Here is a 16523-nt window from a genome sequence, read left to right as displayed (position 1 = left end):
AAAAAGAGAAAACACAGTAGTTTGACAATAAATGGCTTCACCCAACCAATAACCATGAGTGGTGAAAAGTTTTTTTGCTATTATTCATATTCTCTGAAACAAGGCAAAGAAAGGAAAAATTCGGCCAGGGTGTGTAAACTTTTGAGCACAACTGTAAATCTTTTATCAGGGTCTTTAGTTTCTGTTATCCTTGCTTCAGTTTTTTTAGGTTAACAGGTGTTTTTATTTATTCATTTGTCTGCCCTATCATCTTTCGGGTGCTGCTTTATATTATTTTCCCCTGCTGGTATTTCCTGCTGGTGATAGTGTCATTTGGATGTCCAGCTATACTGCTGTAATTTAAACCAGTCAATGAATGACCAGTTCGAGATTATCTCTATGCTGTTTATGTTCTTTACCCTGTACATATCTTCTGTTTCTTTTTGGGAAGTAGCCGGCACATTTTCTAAGAGTACATACTAAATCCTTTATTTTGTATTTTGTGATTTGTTTTACTAACTCTGGGATCTCTTTCTATTTCAGCACACTTTCCATTCTGTAGTTATTTGCACTCTGCTCTGCCCTCCGGCTCTTTAGGAGAAACATGAAGCACTCGACGGCCTTTCAGGCAGCATAGCTCCGAGTTGCCATTGTCTGGTCTAGTGGTTAAGGCTATCTCATCTCACAAAGGAACCACTAGGGACTGTGGGTCAGGATCTCTAGTCTGTACAGGAACCGGCAAGGTCAGTTGGAGTTTTTAGTGACTTATCTATTTTCCCGAGTGAGTTGCTACACTATCATAACAACGACAAGCTAAAGTCCGGGCACAATGGTTGCACCTCTGGTGCTACCAAAAGGTCAAACTTTCTTGGTCCCAGGTGTTTGACTTGTTACATCTGGTGCAAAAATGGCAGCAGCCTGAGACCTGCCCTCCAGCACAGATGGTGGAAAAAGTGGTAGTAGACCAATTTATCCACTCACTGCCTAAGTCAATGCAAAGCTGGGTTGCCCAAGGAGATCCCCAGAATGCGTATGACCTCTGGGCCTCATGGAAAGATAGTTGGCTATGGATAACTCCCTGAGAAACCAAGGTATCCTGTGGTCACATTTCTGGGAGACCCAAAAGAAGGGGTCCAAGGCCACATCTGAGGGGCGCACAAAGGCCCAGGAGGGGTTAATGCCAGGTACAAAGGTTATATCTCATACAACTGTCTGTTAGAGGTGTCGAATCCCTGGTCATATGTCAGTCATTTGCTCCTTGACCTTGGAGCTGATGGACTGCAGTGTAGGCTGGTGCTACTCCTACTTCGCTTACCTTGACTGCAGTGCTGTTCCTCATCCTGGTGAGGGGTCTCTGGAATTCCAGGTGACTGTGAACATTGTCCAAATGACGGGACTTCTGGACTCAGGGAGTTTGGTGACCCTCACAAGGGCCACACTTCCGCATGTGCTAGTCCCTGAGTAAGGAGTTGAGAAAAGGTGTATTCATGCTGCTAGGAGCATGATCGCATGTGGTAAACAGTGAAATCCCTTTCACTGTACTGGTTAGAGAGGTGGAGGAAGCATCCCTTGAAGCCAATGTCCCTAACCTGGAAGAGTCTCAAAACAACTCGGGACTACCCAGCTCAGAGACTTAACGGTAAACGGTACTTGGGAAAATGTAAGTGTGTTAAATGGTGTTCCCCGGGAGCAGAGAGCCGATAATCATTTTCCGTAATGTGCTAGGTATAATGATCTGTCAAGGTAAAGTGAGGGGCTAGAAGAGCTAGACAAAAGGGTGCCTCCTCAGGGCACAAGGGGCACAATCCAGGGGGTATAATTGGTTTGCTTGAGTGAGTCAATTTACGCCTGGGGATTGGGTACTTTTGTTATTGCCTGCAGGGGAGGACAGGTTCCTTAACCAGTGGAAGGGTCCCTATAATGTGGCAGAAAAGGTGGGAAATGTCAACTATAAAGTACACTGACCAGAGAAAAGGAAGCCTTTTTCATATATTATGGCAACCTACTAAAACCTTGGATTGATAGGAACTCACTAGAAACCCTTTGCTTGTTGACCCAATCAGAAGCCAACATTCCAAATGTCAAACTAGAAGGAAATTTGTCACCTTCCCAAAGAAAACATGCCCAGAAATTGGTACCCAAAAATAAGGACAGAGTCTTGGAGTCACCATGCCACACCCATGTCATCAAACATGAGTCTCCCACTTGGGTCAATTTAAAGCCCTGTAGAACTCCTCAGGCCCATTAAGAGGTAGTCTCAGAGGAGGCAATAAAAAACTGTCCATGCCTCTTCACAAAATCAGATTTGTTAAAGTGGCCCCTTGTAAGCACCTGCGGGGTTGGCAGATGGTCCAAGCCCTCTGCTTTGGGCAGAGTGGGAGGGTATGTAGCAATGCCAGGTAGGCTAAGGTTAAATTCTAACTCTGCAGACTTTGATCAGTGCACCTGGCTAGCTCTGCATATAAACAAGCTAGGTAGGTAAGCTGACCACACTGGATGTGTCTTGGAGTTTAAGAGAGAGGCAAGACTGAATCCCTCTCTGAGAAGACTCTTAACAGGTCGTGTGCAGAGAATTGCAGGTATCAGTGGTTGCTATGGACTATAGCTGTTGTGCTTGACTGAATTGGGACCAGCTAAGCCATGTATGAGTAACCAGGGTCTGTTTTGTTTAGTTAGCACCTGGACAAAGCTAGGAATTTATGTTCATGTCTGTTTTGGTGCTGTGCAACCTGTGAAAAGCAAATAAACTGCAAATGCTTGGACCAAAACTGCATTGTCTGTGTGAAAGCCACCTAACACCGACAGCCAAATGCCTACCAGAGAGAGTGAATCCCTACAATGCTCTCCATCCAATCTCACTGAGCAAAAGCGAGTGTGCAAAGATGAATGGGCAAAAATTTCAGGCTCTAGATGTGCAAAGCAGGTAGAGACATACCCCAAAAGACTTGTAGCAGTAATTGCAGCAAATGATGTTCCTACAAAGTATTGACTCAGGGGGGCTGAAAACAAAAGCACATCATAATTTTCAGATTTATATTTCTAAAATATTTAGAAAACCATGTATCATTTCCTTTATACTTCACAGATACATGCTATTTTTTGTTGGTATATGACATAAAATCCCACAATAATAGATTTAAATGTGTAGGTGTAGCATGAAAAAATGTGGAAAAGTTCACGGGGCATAAAGACTTTTTCTAAGGCAGTATACAAGCAACATGTAATAACAATTTTACACATTATAAATATCTAAATCAGTTTAATGTAGGACAAACCACTAAGACATAAACATGTATAAAGCAAACCTCATTGCTTTGGACCATCCATGCTTTTCAGCCATGTACCCCAACACCACAAGTTCTGTGTATGTGAAGCAAGAGAAACACCAAATTATTCTATTAGCGTTATGCACATGAATGTTACTTATATGGGAGGTAAATGTTAATAAAACTTGGTGGTCCCTTGCTTTTGTAATTGCTGATGGCTGCAGAGGTTGTGGTCCATAGCAGTGATCTCCAACCAAATCTTCAATCATTGCAAAATTATAACTTTAAAGCGTAATGTTTTAATCTTTATTTCATAAATCAATATAGTACACATGAAAATAAGCAACTTTGCAATATATCTTATCAGAGAAATCTGCTTCTTTCTCTGACAGAGTTGATCAGCCATTATCAAAATTCTCAATTCTGAGGTAAAATCTGTATTCAGTGAAGACAGATTTTCCCATCACTGAGATAAGAGATGGCAGCTTCTACAAGTCTACCCAGGTCTTGAACCCACAACCTTCCCATTACAGATAGATGGGAGCTTTATTGCGCTGAGCCACAAGCTCTAATGATAAGATTATGTGTAGACAGGAGGAGGTAGGAGCTCTGCCATTTATAAATGTGTGTGCTTGTGTCAGTTAGTCATGATCAAGAAAAAACTAAACATGAATGTTCTCACTCATAGAAAGCAATAGGATATCTTGAAAATGGCGGGTATATTAGAGAGAAGGAAAAACTCATTTCATTTCACAATGATTAATGTTTGTTTAAATGAAACCAGAAAAACCTTTTGATGTAAAAAAAAGTGATGCCAAAATATTTTCTACAACACTCCCGTCTAGAAGAAAAGCCATAAGTTATGTGTTGGGCATTGCTTTGCTTACATATGCCTTTAACAGGGGTTAGTAAAACATTTTAAATCTTTGCTGACTTGTCTGCAGTGTTTGAAATACAGTGCATGAGTTTTCAGTGAGTCTGCCAAACTGAAATTCCTTCATTAGATCTTTGCTCGCTAATAGTGTTGAGCCACCCCCGTAGTGTTCGGGTTCGGTTCGGTTCGTCGAACACCGGGATGTTCGAGGAACTGTTCGTCGAACACCTTAGAACACCGTCGAACACCGTTAAAACCAATGGCAGGCAAACAAAAACACATAGAAACACATAGAAAACACCTGCAAAGGTGTCCAAAAGCTGACAAACTGCTCAGAAGACACTCTCTTTAAAAAAGCCGGCCGGCAAATTCAGCAGCGGCATACACCGGTACCCGACAATTTAGACAAGAAGGAATAGAGCATCACACATAGATTAGATAGATAGAAACATGTCAGTCACACATATAAGAAGCACAGTGACAGTGTTGGTTACTGCACTTGTCATTTAGTGTAAAGGATTTATTAAAAAAAATAATAGTGTTTTCATGCACCGTCTCTTTAAAAAAGCCGGCCGGCAATTCAGCATCTGTACCCGACAATTTAGAACAGAAAGAATAGAGCTTCACACATAGATTAGATAGATAGAAACATGTCAGTCACATATATAATAAGTACAGTGATAGTGTTGCTTACTGTACTTGTCATTTAGTGTAAAGGATTTATTTAAAAAAATAATAGTGTTTTCATGCACTGTCTCTTTAAAAAAGCCGGCCGGCAATTCAGCAGCGGTACCCGACAATTTAGAACAGAAAGATAGAGCATCACACATAGATTAGATAGATAGAAACATGTCAGTCACATATATATGAAGTACAGTGATAGTGTTGGTTACTGTACTTGTCATTTAGTATTAAAATAAAGGATTTATTATTAAAAAAATTGGCGTGGGGTTCCCCTTAATTTTAGGCTCTAGCGGAGGTTAAGCAGACGGCTGGGGCAGATGTTTGAAGCCTGGGAAGGGGGTAATACCCACGGAGCTTCCCAGGCTACTAATATCAGCCCCCAGCTGAATACATAGCCTTTACTAGCTATTAAAATGGGGGACCCCCCCAAAAAAATGACGTGGGGTCCCCCCTAATTTAATAGCTAGCAAAGGCTAGGCAGACAGCTGGGGGCTGATATTAATAGCCCAGGAAGGGAGCCATGAATATTGGCCCCCTCCCAGGCTAGAAACACCAGCCGTCAGCCGCCCCAGAAATGGCGCATTCATAGGATGCGCCAATTCTGGCACTTAGCCTCGCTCTTCCACGCTGCCCTGGTGCGGTGGCAGGGGGTAATAGGGTTGGGGTTGATGTCAGCTTATAATGCCAGCTGACATCAAGCACAGGTTAGTAATGGAGAGGCGTCTATAAGACACCCCCATTACTAACCCCATAGTCAAAGTTAAAAAAAACACAAACACCCAGAATAAAGTCCTTTAATTGAAATAAAGACACAATCCTTTATTGTTCTAAATTAAACCATACTTACCATCACGCCCATTCCAGCTGAAGCCAACGATCTCCTGCAATAAAAGAAAAATATTAAAGCAACCTCATCCTTACCTTTCCATGGTTCCCACGACAGCTTCAGCTCTGCTACATCGAGATGACAGGCTGGACCGCAGCAGAACGCTGCCATCCAGCCTGTCATCCCGCAGACACTGAGAAGCGCAGGCTTGCTTGCGCTGCTCAGCGTCTCTCTGTGACGACATCCAGATGAGCCGAGTTCATGTCCAATGAACTCGGCTCACCTCATGCACGTCACTGACAGCGTGGGAAAATTCTCACGCTGAAGCGCTGATTGCAGGAGAATTTTCCCACGCTGTCAGTGACGTGCAGGAGGTGAGCTGAGTTCATTGGACATGAGCTCACCTCATGCACATCACTGACAGCGTGGGAGAATTCTCCTGCACTCAGCACTTCAGCGTGAGAATTTTCCCACGCTGTCAGTGACGTGCATGAGGTGAGCCGAGTTCATTGGACATGACCTCGGCTCATCTGGATGCCGTCACAGCGAGACAGTGAGGAGCGCAAGCATGCCTGCGCTTCTCAGTGTCTGCGGGATGACAGACTGGATGGCAGCGTTCTGCTGCGGTCCAGCCAGTCATCTCGATGTAGCAGAGCTGAAGCTGTCGTGGGAACCATGGAAAGGTAAGGATGAGGTTGGTTTATTATTTTTCTTTTATTGCAGGAGATCGTTGGCTTCAGCTGGAATGGGTGTGATGGTAAGTATGGTTTAATTTAGAACAATAAAGAATTGTGTCTTTATTTCAATTAAAGGACTTTATTCTGGGTGTTGTGTTTTTTTTAAATACTTTACTAGAAATTCATGGCGGTCATGTCTAATACTGGCGTGACCCCATGAATTTTGGGCTTGGGGCCAGCTGATAATACCAAGCTGGCCCTAACCCCTTTATTACCCAGTGAGCCACCGCACCAGGGCCCTGGATGAGTTGGGTACAGCGCCAGAAGATGGCGCTTCTATGAACGCGCCATTTTCCGGGGTGGCTGCGGACTGCAATTTGTAGCGGGGGGGGGCCCAGAAAGCTTGGGCCTCCCTGCGCTGCAGATTCCAGCCCCCAGCTGCCTAGTTGTACCTGGCTGGACACAAAAATAGGGCGAAGCCCCACGTACTTTTTTTTAAATTATTTCATGAAATTCATGAAATAATTAAGAAAAAAAGGCCTTCCCTATATTGTTGTGTCCGGTCAGGTACAAATAGGCAGCTGGTGGATGGGGGCAGCCCGTTCCTGCCTGCTGTACCTGGCTGGACACAAATATAGTGCGAAGCCCCACTTCAATTTTTTTAAATTATTTCAGGAAATTCATGAAATAATTAAAAAAAAATTGACGTGGGGCTTCGCACTATATTTGTGTCCAGTCAGGTGCAGCAGGCAGGAACGGGCTGCCCCCAACCACCAGCTGCCTATTTGTACCTGGCCGGACACAACAATATAGGGAAGCCCTTTTTTTCTTAATTATTTCATGAAATAATTTAAAGAAAATTGACGTGGGGCTTCGCCCTGTTTTTGTGTCCAGCCAGGTACAACTAGGCAGCTGGGGGCTGGAATCCGCAGCGCAGGGAGGCCCAAGCTTTCTGGGCCACCCCCGCTGCAAATTGCAGTCCGCAGCCACCCCGGAAAATGGCGCATTCATAGAAGCGCCATCTTCTGGCGCTGTACCCAACTCATCCAGGGCCCTGATGCGGTGGCTCACTGGGTAATAAAGGGGTTAGGGCCAGCTTGGCATTATCAGCTGGCCCTAAGCCCGAAATTCATGGGGTCACGCCAATATTAGACATGACCACCATGAATTTCTAGTAAAGTATTTAAAAAAAACACAACACCCAGAAAAAAGTCCTTTAATTGAAATAAACACACAATTCTTTATTGTTCTAAATTAAACCATACTTACCATCACGCCCATTCCAGCTGAAGCCAACGATCTCCTGAAATAAAAGAAAAATAATAAAGCAACATCATCCTTACCTTTCCATGTTTCCCATGACAGCTTCAGCTCTGCTACATCGAGATGACAGGCTGGACCGCAGCAGAACGCTGCCATCCAGCCTGTCATCCCGCAGACACTGAGAAGCGCAGGCTTGCTTGCGCTCCACAGTGTCTCTCTGTGAGGGCATCCAGATGAGCCGAGTTAATGTCCAATGAACTCGGCTCACCTCATGCACGTCACTGACAGCGTGGGAAAATTCTCCTGCACTCAGCGCTTCAGCGTGGGAGAATTCTCACACTGAAGCGCTGAGTGCAGGAGAATTCTCCCACGCTGTCAGTGACGTGCAGGAGGTGAGCTGAGTTCATTGGACATGAGCTCACCTTATGCACGTCACTGACAGCGTGGGAAAATTCTCCTGCACTCAGCGCTTCAGCGTGGGAGAATTCTCACGCTGAAGCGCTGAGTGCAGGAGAATTCTCCCACGCTGTCAGTGACGTGCAGGAGGTGAGCTGAGTTCATTGGACATGAGCTCACCTTATGCACGTCACTGACAGCGTGGGAGAATTCTCCTGCACTCACCGCTTCAGCGTGAGAATTTTCCCACGCTGTCAGTGACGTGCATGAGGTGAGCCGAGTTCATTGGACATGAACTCGGCTCATCTGGATGTCGTCACAGAGAGACGCTGAGCAGCGCAAAAAAGCCTGCGCTTCTCAGTGTCTGCGGGATGAGAGACTGGATGGCAGCGTTCTGCTGCGGTCCAGCCTGTCATCTCGATGTAGCAGAGCTGAAGCTGTCGTGGGAACCATGGAAAGGTAAGGATGAGGTTGCTTTATTATTTTTCTTTTATTGCAGGAGATCGTTGGCTTCAGCTGGAATGGGCGTGACGGTAAGTATGGTTTAATTTAGAACAATAAAGGATTGTGTCTTTATTTCAATTAAAGGACTTTATTCTGGGTGTTTGTGTTTTTTTTAACTTTGACTATGGGGTTAGTAATGGGGGTGTCTTATAGACGCCTCTCCATTACTAACCTGGGCTTGATGTCAGCTGGCATTATAAGCTGACATCAACCCCAACCCTATTACCCCCTGCCACCGCACCAGGGCAGCGTGGAAGAGCGAGGCTAAGTGCCAGAATTGGCGCATCCTATGAATGCGCCATTTCTGGGGCGGCTGACGGCTGGTGTTTCTAGCCTGGGAGGGGGCCAATATTCATGGCTCCCTTCCTGGGCTATTAATATCAGCCCCCAGCTGTCTGCCTAGCCTTTGCTAGCTATTAAATTAGGGGGGACCCCACGTCATTTTTTTGGGGGGGTTCCCCATTTTAATAGCTAGTAAAGGCTATGTATTCAGCTGGGGGCTGATATTAGTAGCCTGGGAAGCTCCGTGGGTATTACCCCCTTCCCAGGCTTCAAACATCTGCCCCAGCCGTCTGCTTAACCTCCGCTAGAGCCTAAAATTAAGGGGAACCCCACGCCAATTTTTTTAATAATAAATCCTTTATTTTAATACTAAATGACAAGTACAGTAACCAACACTATCACTGTACTTCATATATATGTGACTGACATGTTTCTATCTATCTAATCTATGTGTGAAGCTCTATTCTGTCTGTTATAAATTGTCGGGTACCGCTGCTGAATTGCCGGCCGGCTTTTTTAAAGAGACAGTGCATGAAAACACTATTATTTTTTTAAATAAATCCTTTACACTAAATGACAAGTACAGTAAGCAACACTATCACTGTACTTATTATATATGTGACTGACATGTTTCTATCTATCTAATCTATGTGTGAAGCTCTATTCTTTCTGTTCTAAATTGTCGGGTACAGATGCTGAATTGCCGGCCGGCTTTTTTAAAGAGACGGTGCATGAAAACGCTAATATTTTTTTTAATAAATCCTTTACACTAAATGACAAGTGCAGTAACCAACACTGTCACTGTGCTTCTTATATGTGTGACTGACATGTTTCTATCTATCTAATCTATGTGTGATGCTCTATTCCTTCTTGTCTAAATTGTCGGGTACCGGTGTATGCCGCTGCTGAATTTGCCGGCCGGCTTTTTTAAAGAGAGTGTCTTCTGAGCAGTTTGTCAGCTTTTGGACACCTTTGCAGGTGTTTTCTATGTGTTTCTATGTGTTTTTGTTTGCCTGCCATTGGTTTTAACGGTGTTCGACGGTGTTCTAAGGTGTTCGACGAACAGTTCGACGAACAGTTCCTCGAACATCCCGGTGTTCGACGAACCGAACCGAACCCGAACACTACGGGGGTGGCTCAACACTACTCGCTAACTCACACCGTGATCAGTCCTGATCTCGACATCCAGGTGTCAGGTTTTATTTATCAAAGAGCTTGGAGAGTTCCTGAAGCCAACATTGCAGAATCATGATGATTTAAACAGCTTTTAATGGAAAAAAAAATAGCATCTGTAGTTTTTTGGATGCTAAAAATAAAGGGGCATAAAGTAGAACTGCACCAGGCTACTGTCAGAATGTCATATGTCTGCTGAGATAAATAGGTGCAAGGCAACAAAAAAAAAGTGTCTGCAATATCACTACAGGCACTGGCTGACTTTGGGGGTGCCAGCAACAAACCTCTATGCCGGGGATGTCAAACTTAAACACACAGAGGGCCAAAATGAAAAACTTGGAAAAAGTTGTGGCCCAACCAGTATACAGTATAATGGCCCCCACATAGTCCTCCTTACAGAATAATAGGTCCCACATAGTCCTCCTTACAGAATAATAGGTCCCACATAGTTTTTCATACAGTATAATGGGCCTCATATAGTGCTCTATACAGAATAATGGGCCCCCATAGTCCTCCTTACAGAATAATGAGCCCCATATAGTCCTCCATACAGAATAATGGGCCCCACATAGTCCTCCATACAGAATAATGGGCCCCACATAGTCCTCCATACAGAATAATGGGTCCCCATAGTCCTCCTTACAGAATAATGAGCCCCATATAGTCCTCCATACAGAATAATGGGCCCCACATAGTCCTCCATACAGAATAAACATAGTTCTCCTTACAGTATAATGGGCCTCACATAGTCCTCCATACAGATTAATAGTCCCCACATAGTTCTTCATACAGTATAATGGGCCCCACATAGTCCTCCATACAGAATAGTGGGCCTCCCATAGTCCTCCTTACAGAATAATAGGTCCCACATAGTCCTCCTTACAGAATAATAGGTCCCACGTAGTTTTTCATACAGTATAATGGGCTTCACATAGTGCTCTATACAGAATAATGGGCCCCACATAGTCCTTCTTACAGAATAATGAACCCCACAGAGTCCTCCATACAGAATAATGGGCCCCACATAGTCCTCCATACAGAATAAACATAATTCTCCATACAGTATAATGGGCCTCACATAGTCCTCCATACAGAATAATAGGCCCCACAGAGTTCTTCATACAGTATAATGGGCCTCACATAGTCCTCCATACAGAATAATAGCCCCACATAGGGGTGGTGGTTCTCTTGTCGGGGGCCAAATATAGCCACCCTGCGGGCGAGATTTGGCCCACCGGCCAGAGTTTGACATGTGTGCTCTATGTTTAGGTCATACTACGGCAGCAAATTAAATGAGTTGTCCAGTACTCGGACAACCCATTCTTAAAAGAAATCTGCCAGCCTCTTTTATTTAAAATGAACTTTGGAGGTAGAGTCTCATGCAGATCAGTGTCCGGCCCATAGCCTTGAACAGCTCATTTATATGTAAGAAAAACATAGATTTCTCTGGAATAAGACATCGAATAGCAGGTATCAAGGTATAATTTTATTCAGCTTCAGATGGCTTAGGACGATTGATCCTACTGTCAGATTCCCTTAAACCTCTTCACCCCCGGGCGATTTTCCGTCTTTCTTGTCTTTGTTTTTTCCTTCCCTTAATCCAAGAGCCATAACCTTTTAATTTTCCCGTTCACATAGCTCTATGAGGGCTTGTTTTTTGTGGGACAAGGTGTACTTTTGAATGACATCATTAATTTTATCATGTGATGCACTGGAATTCCACAATTTTTTTGGGGGGGTTTTATTTATCATGTTCACTATATGGTAAAACTGACCTGACAATATGAATCTCCAGGTCAGTTCGAGTACCCAGATACCAGACATGTATAGTCTTCCATTATTTAAGTGGTGGAAAAAAAATTGGAAATTTCTAAAAAGTATTTCTTTTTTGCTGCCACTTTCCAAGAACTATGAGGGTTTCATTTTTCAGAATATTGGGCTGTGTGATTGCTTATTTTTTGTGCCCTGAACTGACGTTTTTATTGATACCATTTTGGGGTAGATATGATGTTTTTATCACCTCTTATTGGATTTTATTGCAATGTTATGAGCGAAAAAAATCTGAATTTTGGCAGTTAGAATTTATTTTCTTTACGCAATTTACTGATTGGATTAATTTATTTTTATATTTTTTTAGATTTGACTTTTATGAATGCAGCAATTGTTTTATTTTTAATGGGGCAAAAGGGGTGTTACTTGAACTTGCTTTTTTAATTTTTTCACGTTTTTAAAAACTTCTTTTTCACTTTTTACTGCATTTTTTAGTGACCTTTCTTTGCAGAACACTGACTTGAAATGATGGTGTCGCTGTCAGAGGTAATATCACCCTGATGTGACTGAGATGAGTAATTTGCCTTATATTTCATAACGCTGTTCACTTCCTTCCCACTAATTCACTTAAAGTAGTTAAAGGAGGCCAAAAGTTTTAGGTAGTACTACAGTTATAGATGTAGCACCCGTCAACATGACCATGGACATCATACAGTAATAGTGTAGTACAACACTTTGCCATTTGTGGAGTTCAGCCATTCTCATTATCTTTGAATGAGCAGAATACTACAAAAATAGCTGTACACTTTCGCTAAACTTTGCATTGTCATTATATTGGTGGTTGCTACACCAGTATACAGACATAAAATACGTAGTTATGATGAACAGAACATGAGTTCTTAGTGAAAATAGCTCTGGAGTAAGATGCTTCAAATTCATTTAAGAGCCCTTTGCTTCTTAATGAGTTTGGCACATTTTACAACTGGCTTGTTCCTCTACCAAAAATGTTACTCCAGCTAGAGGCTGGCATACATTTCTGGTATAATTTACACCTCTCTTGTAGTGTAAATTATGATCAAGTGGGCTTCAATACAATCCATCTCTCCCCACCTCCTCTCACTGTGGTGTAAAAACCCCCAAAAAACAGAATATGTTTGCACAATTACTAGATGCACAGAATGATGCTGTATTTCAATGAGTTTCACACCAGAATTCTGGCAAAAACTTTTTGATGAATGGGGACCTGAGTTTTGAAGCCTCTAGGCATGAAGTTGGCTTTGTTATTGTGGTGTTAAACAATTGCCCATTTTTTGATGATAGATTCTTTTTATTACCCATATGTTTTAAACACCATTGTCATTACACTTGTGCAATAAATCAGGTATATTTCTAAGTATCTATCAAGACTTTAGTTTCCTAGAATGCTAGAAATATGTGTTAAGTGTTCTTCATGTTAAGGCTTGTTGGACAGGTCATCATACTGCCAGTCCTAAAGTGAATACACAACTTATTTCTCTGCTGTTCAGCTCTTATGGCAAAGCCTCCAGCTAATAATGTCATCCTAGCGTGGCTGAAAAGCACATTCATAAAGTACATGCTGCGATGAAAAGATATATTACATTATTTGCATTACTTCTCGCCTTCTCATATTCTTATTTATCTCTTCTTAAATTCAAGATCTTATTCAAGCATACAGTACAGACCAAAAGTTTGGACACACGTTCTCATTTAAAGATTTTTCTGTATTTTCTTGACTATGAAAATTGTACATTCACACTGAAGGCATCAAAACTATGAATTAACACATGTGGAATTATATACTTAACAAAAAAGTGTGAAACAACTGAAAATATGTCTTATATTCTAGGTTTTTCAAAGTAGCCACCCTTTGCTTTGATGGCTGCTTTGCACACTCTTGGCATTCTTTTGATGAGCTTCAAGAGGTAGTCACCGGAAATGGTCTTCCAACAATCTTGAAGGAGTTCCCAGAGATGCTTAGCACTTGTTGGCCCTTTTGCCTTCACTCTGCGGTCCAGCTCACCCTAAACCATCTCGATTGGGTTCAGGTCTGGTGACTGTGGAGGCCAGGTCATCTGGCTTAGCACCCCATCACTCTCCTTCTTTGTCAAATAGCCCTTACACAGCCTGGAGGTGTGTTTGGGGTCATTGTCCTGTTAAAAAATAAATGATGGTCCAACTAAACGCAAACCGGATGGAATAGCATGCCGCTGCAAGATGCTGTGGTAGCCATGCTGGTTCAGTATGCCTTCAATTTTGAATAAATCCCCAACAGTTTCACCAGCAAAGCACCCCCACACCATCACACCTCCTTCTCCATGCTTCACGGTGGGAACCAGGCAAGTAGAGTCCATCCGTTCACCTTTTGTGCGTCGCACAAAGACAAGGTGGTTGGAACCAAAGATCTCAAATTTGGACTCATCAGACCGAAGCACAGATTTCCACTGGTCTAATGTCCATTCCTTGTGTTCTTTAGCCCAAACAAGGCTCTTCTGCTTGTTGCCTGTCCTTAGCAGTGGTTTCCTAGCAGCTATTTTACCATGAAGGCCTGCTGCACAAAGTCTCCTCTTAACAGTTGTAGAGATGTGTCTGCTGCTAGAACTCTGTGTGGCATTGACCTGGTCTCTAATCTGAGCTGCTGTTAACCTGCGATTTCTGAGGCTGGTGACTCGGATAAACCTATCCTCAGAAGCAGAGGTGACTCTTGGTCTTCCTTTCCTGGGGCGGTCCTCATGTGAGCCAGTTTCTTTGTAGCGCTTGATGGTTTTTGCAACTGCACTTGGGGACACTTTCAAAGTTTGCCCAATTTTTCGGACTGACTGACCTTCATTTCTTAAAGTAATGATGGCCACTCATTTTTCTTTACTTAGCTGCTTTTTTCTTGCCATAATACAAATTCTTACAGTCTATTCAGTAGGACTATCAGCTGTGTATCCACCAGGGAGCCAGCTGTCGGACACAACTAAATTCCCTATAGAGAAGGCAGAGAGGAATCATTACTGTACCTGCCTTCCTGATCACTGTATACACAGCGTGGAACAAATGCTGTGTATACAGTATAGGAGGTGCTGACAGCACTGATCACTGGGTATAGGGAAAAAACAGATGCTGTTAGACCTAACAGACTCAGATCAGCTTTGGTTTGGGGGCATGAGGATGAATTTGTCTTGTTACTGGGGCTAATATACCATACCAATATAAAAATATTTAAATGTTGAAATGTCCTCTAATAGTCTTTTATAACTTAATGGGGAGCAAAATGTGTGAAAGAAATGAAAACTAAATAAAAAGCCGGTAAAAGCTCCCACCAATCCAAATTGTTGTTACTAGTTCCGCCCGTTTAAAAAAAAAACAACAAAAAAAGAAACATGTTTGATATATAAAAATAATTGTTACGGAAAGGAGAACAAAGTTTAAAATGTATTTAAGTGATCCATTGTGATCATGAAAAATTTTAAAAAAATGTGAAAACCAGATATATTTCCTTTTATTTTCACACCAATATTGCCCAAATGTTATGAAAAATAGATGTAAAAATTATTTGAATGTTTAAAACATTTTAACAGCTATTTAACCCCTTTACCTCCCAGGGTGGTTTGCACGTCAATGACCAGGCCAATTTTTACAATTCTGACCACTGTCACTTTATGAGGTAATTACTCTGAAGCGCTTCAACGGATCCCCCTGATTCTGGCATTGTTTTTTCATGACATATTGTGCTTCATTTTCAAAATTTGAATTTTTATTCCGTTAAATCAGAGAGATATGTTACACAAAATAGTTCATAAATAACATTTCCCACATGTCTACTTTACATCAGCACAATTTTGGAACCAAAAGTTTTTTTTATTAGTGCGCTATAAGGGTTAAAAGTTGATCAGCGATTTCTCATTTTTCCAACAAAATTTACAAAACCATTTTTTTAGGGACCACATCACATTTGAAGTGACTTTGAGGGGCCTTTATGACAGAAAATACCCAAAAGTGACACCATTCCTGTGTTTCACAGGAATTTTTGGAATGGGGAAGAGAAAAATGAACATTTAACTTTTTTCACAAAAATGTTACTTTAGACCCCAATTATTTTATTTTTGCAGGGGTAACAGGAAAAAATGGACCCCAAAATTTGTTGTGCAATTCGCCCTGAGCATGCAGATACCCCATACGTGGGGAAAAAACACTGTTTGGGCGCATGGCAGGGCTCAGAAGGGAAGGAGAGCCATTTGACTTTTTGAATGTAAAATTTGCTTGAATAATTAGCGGACGCCATGTTGCGTTTAGAGAGCCCCTGATGTGCCTAACCAGTGGAAACCCCCCATAAGTGATACCATTTTGGAAACTAGACCCCTCAGGGAACTTATCTAGATGTTTGGTGAGCACCTTGAACCCCCAGATGCTTCACACAAGTTTATAACATGGATCTGTGAAAATAAAATTTTCACATTTTTCCCACAAAAATGTTTTTCAGCCCCCAGTTTTGCATTTTCATAAGGGTAACAGGAGAAATTGCACAATGCAACTTGTTGTGCAATCTCTCCTGAGTAAGCCGACACTCCATATGTGAGTAAAAAACACTGCTTGGAAGCACAGCAGGGTTCGGAAGGGAAGGAGTGTCATTTGACTTTTTGAATGTAAAATTTGCTTGAATAATTAGCGGATGTGCCCGTGATGTGCCTAAACAGTGGAAAACCCCCACAAGTGACACCATTTTGGAAATTAGACCTCTCAGGGAACTTATCTAGATGTGTGGTGAGCACCCTTAACCCCCAGATGCTTCACAGAAGTTTAGAACATGAAGCCATGAAAATAAA

The 16523-nt window shown here is 42.4% G+C and overlaps 1 long non-coding RNA gene across 1 annotated transcript in view; it reads left to right on the top strand.

Moving 5' to 3' along the window:
• LOC141168376 (uncharacterized) overlaps positions 1-16523 on the top strand; it is a 355581-nt gene that overhangs the window by 99582 nt on the left and 239476 nt on the right. Inside the window, exon 4 of the long non-coding RNA XR_012252118.1 lies at positions 523-722. This is a non-coding gene — a long non-coding RNA (uncharacterized lncRNA). The remainder of the gene's footprint in view (positions 1-522; positions 723-16523) is intronic.

This window comes from Phyllobates terribilis, unplaced genomic scaffold (assembly GCF_046119375.1).
Source record: "Phyllobates terribilis strain yellow unplaced genomic scaffold, ASM4611937v1 Scaffold_1__5_contigs__length_1240528914, whole genome shotgun sequence".
NCBI lineage: Eukaryota > Metazoa > Chordata > Amphibia > Anura > Dendrobatidae > Phyllobates > Phyllobates terribilis.
The sequence above is the reverse complement of the archived record's forward strand: the minus strand, read 5'-3'. Positions and strand labels throughout refer to the sequence as shown.